The sequence below is a fragment of the Arachis stenosperma genome, chromosome 1 (assembly GCF_014773155.1).
Source record: "Arachis stenosperma cultivar V10309 chromosome 1, arast.V10309.gnm1.PFL2, whole genome shotgun sequence".
Taxonomy (NCBI): Eukaryota; Viridiplantae; Streptophyta; class Magnoliopsida; order Fabales; family Fabaceae; genus Arachis; species Arachis stenosperma.
Window position 1 is genome coordinate 79619032 of NC_080377.1, and position 5738 is coordinate 79624769.

The following is a 5738-nucleotide window of genomic DNA, read 5'->3' on the forward strand; positions in this document are numbered from 1 at the left end:
GATAGACGACGTAAACTGGCGTTCAACGCCAGTTTGGTGCACGAAATTGCAATAACACTTTTGCAATCCCGCACAACTAACCAGCAAGTGCACTGGGTCGTCCAAGTAATACCTTGCGTGAGCAAGGGTCGATCCCACGGAGATTGTTGGCTTGAAGCAAGCTATGGTTATCTTGTAAATCTTAGTCAGGATATCAGAAATTATCATGATTGATTGTAAAAAGCAAAAGAACATAAAAAAGGTACTTGTTTTGCAGTAATGGAGAATAGGCTGAGGCTTTGGAGATGCTCCATCTTCCGAATCTCTGCTTTCCTACTGTCTTCTTCATCAAACACGCAAGGCTCCTTCCATGGCAAGCTGTATGTAGGGTTTCACCATTGTCAGTGGCTACCTCCCATCCTCTCAGTGAAAATACGTCCCTGATGCTCTGTCACAGCATAGGCTAATCATCTGTCGGTTCTCAATCAGGCCGGAATAGAATCCAGTGATTCTTTTGCGTCTGTCACTAACGCCCCGCCTTCAGGAGTTTGAAGCACGTCACAGTCATCCAGTCATTGAATCCTACTCAGAATACCACAGACAAGGTTTAGACCTTCCGGATTCTCTTGAATGCCGCCATCAGTTCTAGCTTATACCACGAAGATTCCGATTAAAGAACCCAGAGATATCTACTTAATCTAAGATAGAACGGAGGTGGTTGTCAGTCACACGTTCATAGTTGAGAATATGATGAGTGTCACGGATCATCACATTCATCCGGGTTAAGAGCAAGTGATATCTTAGAATGGAAGCAAGCATGATTGAATAAGAACAGTAGTAATTGCATTAATCCATCAAGACACAGCAGAGCTCCTCACCCCCAACCATGGGGTTTAGAGGCTCATGCTGTGGAAGGTACACAATGAAACGTCTAAAATGTTATGAGGTCATAAGGTCCAGATACAATGTCAAAAGATCCTATTAATAGTAAACTAGTATCCTAAGGTTTACAGAAATGAGTAAATTACAGAAAATCCACTTCCGGGCCCACTTGGTGTGTGCTTGGGCTGAACAATGAAGCATTTTCGTGCAGAGACCTTTTCTGGAGTTAAACGCCAGCTTTCATGCCAGTTTGGGCGTTTAACTCCAAGTTTTATGCCAGTTCCGGCGTTTAACGCTGGAATTTCTGTAGTGACTTTGAGCGCCGGTTTGGGCCATCAATCTTGGGCAAAGTATGGACTATTATATATTGCTGGAAAGCCCAGGATGTCTACTTTCCAATGCCGTTGAGAGCGCGCCAATTGGGCTTCTGTAGCTCCAGAAAATCCACTTCGAGTGCAGGGAGGTCAGAATCCAACAGCATTTGTAGTCCTTTTCAGTCTCTGGATCAGATTTTTGCTCAGAACCTTCAATTTCAGTCAGAAAATACCTGAAATCACAGAAAAACACACAAACTCATAGTAAAGTCCAGAAAGTGAATTTTAACTAAAAACTAAAAAATATAATAAAAACTAACTAAAAGATACCAAAAACATACTAAAAATAATGCCAAAAGCGTATAATTATCCGCTCATCACAACACCAAACTTAAATTGTTGCTTGTCCCCAAGCACTAAAAATCAAATAGGATAAAAAGAAGAGAATATACTATAGATCCCAAAATATCAAAGAACATAGCTCCAATTAGATGAGCGGGACTAGTAGCTTTTTGCCTCCGAACAGTTTTGGCATCTCACTCTATCCTTTGAAGTTCAGAATGATTGGCATCTATGAGAACTCAGAACTCAGATAGTGTTATTGATTCTCCTAGTTAAGTATAATGATTCTTGAACATAGCTAGTGTATGAGTCTTGGCTGTGGCCCAAAGCACTCTGTCTTCCAGTATTACCACCGGATACATTCATGCCACAGACACATAATTGGGTGAACCTTTTTAGATTGTGACTTAGCTTTGCTAAAGTCCCCAATTAGAGGTGTCCAGGGTTCTTAAGCACACTCTTATTGCTTTGGATCACCACTTTATTTCTTTCTTTTTCTCTCTCTTTTTTTTTTCGAAAAATTTCTTCTTTTTTTTTTCACTGCTTTTTCTTGCTTCAAGAATCAATTTGATGATTTTTCAGATCCTCAATAACAGTTCTCTTTCTCCTCATTCTTTCAAGAGCCAACAATTTTAACATTCTCAAAGCAACAAGTTCAAAAGACATATGCACTGTTCAAGCATTCATTCAGAAAACAAAAAGTATTGTCACCACATCAAACTAATTCAACTAGTTTCAGAGATAAATTTTGAAATCCTGTACTTCTTGTTCTTTTGTGATTAAAGCATTTTTCTTTTAAGAGAGGTGATGGATTCATAGGACATTCATAGCTTTAAGGCATAGACTTAAATTTTATTAATTATGAATTAAGAAAATGACTCAGAAATTAAATATAAGATGAAACTAAAAATAAAAAAAAAACCAAATAATATATAAAAAAAAACGAAAAAGAATAGGCTCCTAATGATAGGGGTTTTCACAGAGTTAGGACTCAACAACCTTGATTTTGAGAAGTGGATGCTCCCTCAGCTTGAGAGGAGAGCTTTTGGCGTTTCATCTCTTGAATTTCACGCCCCTGCTTTTCTTGTTCCTTCAGCAATTTGTAGAGCATGCAGTTTTGATTCTGCTGTTCTTCCTTCAGTTGCTCCATAGTCTCTTGCAACTTGTTAATAGATGCTTCTAGGTTGGCTCAGTAGCCAATTTCAGGGAATTCAGGGAGGAACTCATGCGCCTTCCTTTTGATAGAGTTGTCTTGCACTTGTCCTTTCATTGACTTCTTGGTGATTGGATGCTCAATGGGTATGAACTCATCTACTCCCATCTTCACCCCAGCCTCTTTACAAAGCAAGGAGATCAAGCTTGGGTAAGCCAATTTGGCTTCAGTGGAATTCTTATTTGCAATTGTATAGATCTCACAAGCAATCACATGATGCACCTCCACTTCTCTTCCAAGCATAATGCAATGAATCATCACTGCTCTCTTGATGGTGACCTCAGAACGGTTGCTAGTGGGCAATATGGAATGCCCAATAAAGTCTAGCCAACCTCTTGCAATTGGTTTGAGGTCTCCCCTCTTGAGTTGGTTTGGGACACCCTTAAAATTGGTTATCCACTTAGTTCCAGGGAGGCATATGTCCTCTAGAACTGATCCAACCCTTATCTACTCTCACCATCCTCCTATTAAAGGAATCAGGATCATCTTGCAGTTGAGGCACTTGAAGATTTCTCTTATTTTGTCCAGATGGAAGTACATACTTTCCCTCTGACCATGGTTCTATAGGTATGGTAAGCAGTTCCAGTCATTCTCTGCTTATCTGTTAACCACAGATTTGAGTAGAATTCCTGAACCATGTTCCTTCCAACCTTTGTCTCAGGATTGGTTAGAACTTCCCATCCTCTGTTTCGAATTTGCTCTTGATCCCCGGATATTCATCTTCTTTCAGATCAAATTTCACTTCCGGGATCACTGACCTTAGACCCATTATTTTGTGATAATGGTCTTCATGTTCTTTGGTTAAGAACTTCTCTTGATTCCAAAGATTCTTTGGATTATTCTCTTTCTTGCCTCTTAAATTGGTTTGTTTCCCTTTAGGAGCCATGATATTGATGAATCTTGGCTTAGTGATCACGGAAAAGCACACCAAACTTAGAGTTTTGCTTGTCCTCAAGCAAAAGAAAAGAAAGAGAGAGAGAAAGAGGAAATTCGAATGGTGTGGGTAAAGGGGGTTCCAAACGTGAATTTATAAGGGGAGGGAGAAGAGATTTCGAAAAAATAAAATTTGAAAGAAATTTGAGAAGATATGGAGAGAAATTGAGAAAAGGGTGAGTTTTTTGAAGAAGATTTGGGATTAATTTGAAATAGATTTGAAGAATGGTTTTGATTTATGGAGATTTGAAAGTGAATGATGAAAGGTTGAAGTGCATTTATGTAGAAAGTATGGTTAAAAAGAGGAAAGTTTGAAAAAATTGAGTTGAAAACAAAAATGTGGTCCCCCACCTTTCTGGCGTTAAACGCCCAGAATGGCACCCATTCTGGCGTTTAACGCCCATTTGCTACCCTTTTTGGGCGTTTAACGCCCAGCCAGGTGCCCTGGCTGGCGTTAAACGCCAGAAATCCTTTGTCACTGGGCGTTTTTTTCAAAACGCCCAGGATGCTGCACACCTGGCGTTAAACGCCCAGAATGGTGCCCATTCTGGCGTTTAACGCCCAAATGGCACCATTCCTGGCGTTAAACGCCCAGAATGGTACCCATTCTGGCATTTAACGCCCAAAATGCCCCTTACTGGCGTTTTTTTCGCCATAAGCTCATTTTTTTCTGCTTTTTGAGCTGAATCCTTCTGTAACTCTGTGAATTCCTTCATTTTTGATACTTGCCTCTGTAAGAACTAATCATATACCTTCCTAATGACTGGGTTGCCTCCCAGCAAGCGCTTCTTTACTGTCTTTTTAGCTGGACTTCTGCTAAGAATCACTCAAGTATCAGTTTTGAGCATTCCTGCTCAAATTGCTTTCAAGATAATGCTTGATTCTCTGTCCATTAACAATGAACTTCTTGTCAGAATCAATATCCTGAAGTTCAACATATCCATATGGTGATACTCCTGTAATCACATACGGACCCCTCCACCGGGATTTGAGTTTTCCTGGAAACAATTTGAGCCTGGAGTTGAAGAGCAGAACTCTTTGTCCTGGCTCAAAGACTCTGGTTGACAATCTCTTGTCATGCCACTTCTTTGCCTTTTCCTTATAATTTTTGCATTTTCAAAGGCATTGAGTCTGAACTCCTCTAGCTCATTTAGCTGGAGCAGTCTTTTCTCACCAGCTAACTGAGCATCCATGTTTAGGAATCTGGTTTCCCAGTAGGCTTTATGTTCCAGTTCCACAGGCAAATGACAGGCCTTCCCATACACCATTGGTATGGAGAGGTGCCTATAGGAGTCTTGAATGCTGTTCTGTATGCCCACAGAGCATCATCCAAGCTCTTTGCCCAATCCTTTCTCCGGGCCATCACAGTCCGTTCTAGGATTCTTTTTAGCTCTCTGTTAGAGACTTCAGCTTGCCCATTTGTCTGTGGATGATATGGAGTTGCCACTTTATGGCTAATTCCATATCTGACCATAGCAGAGTATAGCTGTTTATTGCAGAAATGAGTGCCCCCTCACTGATTAGCACTCTGGTAACGCCAAACCTGCTGAAAATGTTTTCTGGAGGAATTTCAGCACGGTCTTAGTATCATTAGTGGGTGTAGCAATTGCTTCTACCCACTTAGATACATAGTCCACTGCCACCAGAATGTAGTGTTTGAGTATGATGGTGGGAATGGCCCCATGAAGTCAATTCCCCATACATCAAACAATTCTATCTCTAATATCCCTTGTTGAGGCATGGCATATCCGTGAGGCAGGTTACCAGCTCTTTGGCAACTGTCACAGTTACGCACAACTCTCGGGAATCTTTATAAGAGTAGGCCAGTAGAATCCACACTGGAGGACTTTAGTGGCTGTTCGCTCACTTCCAAAATGTCCTCCATAATGTGATCCATGGCAGCCATAGGATCTTTTGTGCTTCTTCTCTGGGTACACATCTGCGGATCACTCCGTCAGCACATCTCTTAAAGATATGGTTCATCCCAGAGGTAGTACTTGGCATCTGAAATTAATTTCTTTCTTTGCATATTGCTGTACTCCTTGGGTATGAACCTCACAGCTTTATAATTTGCA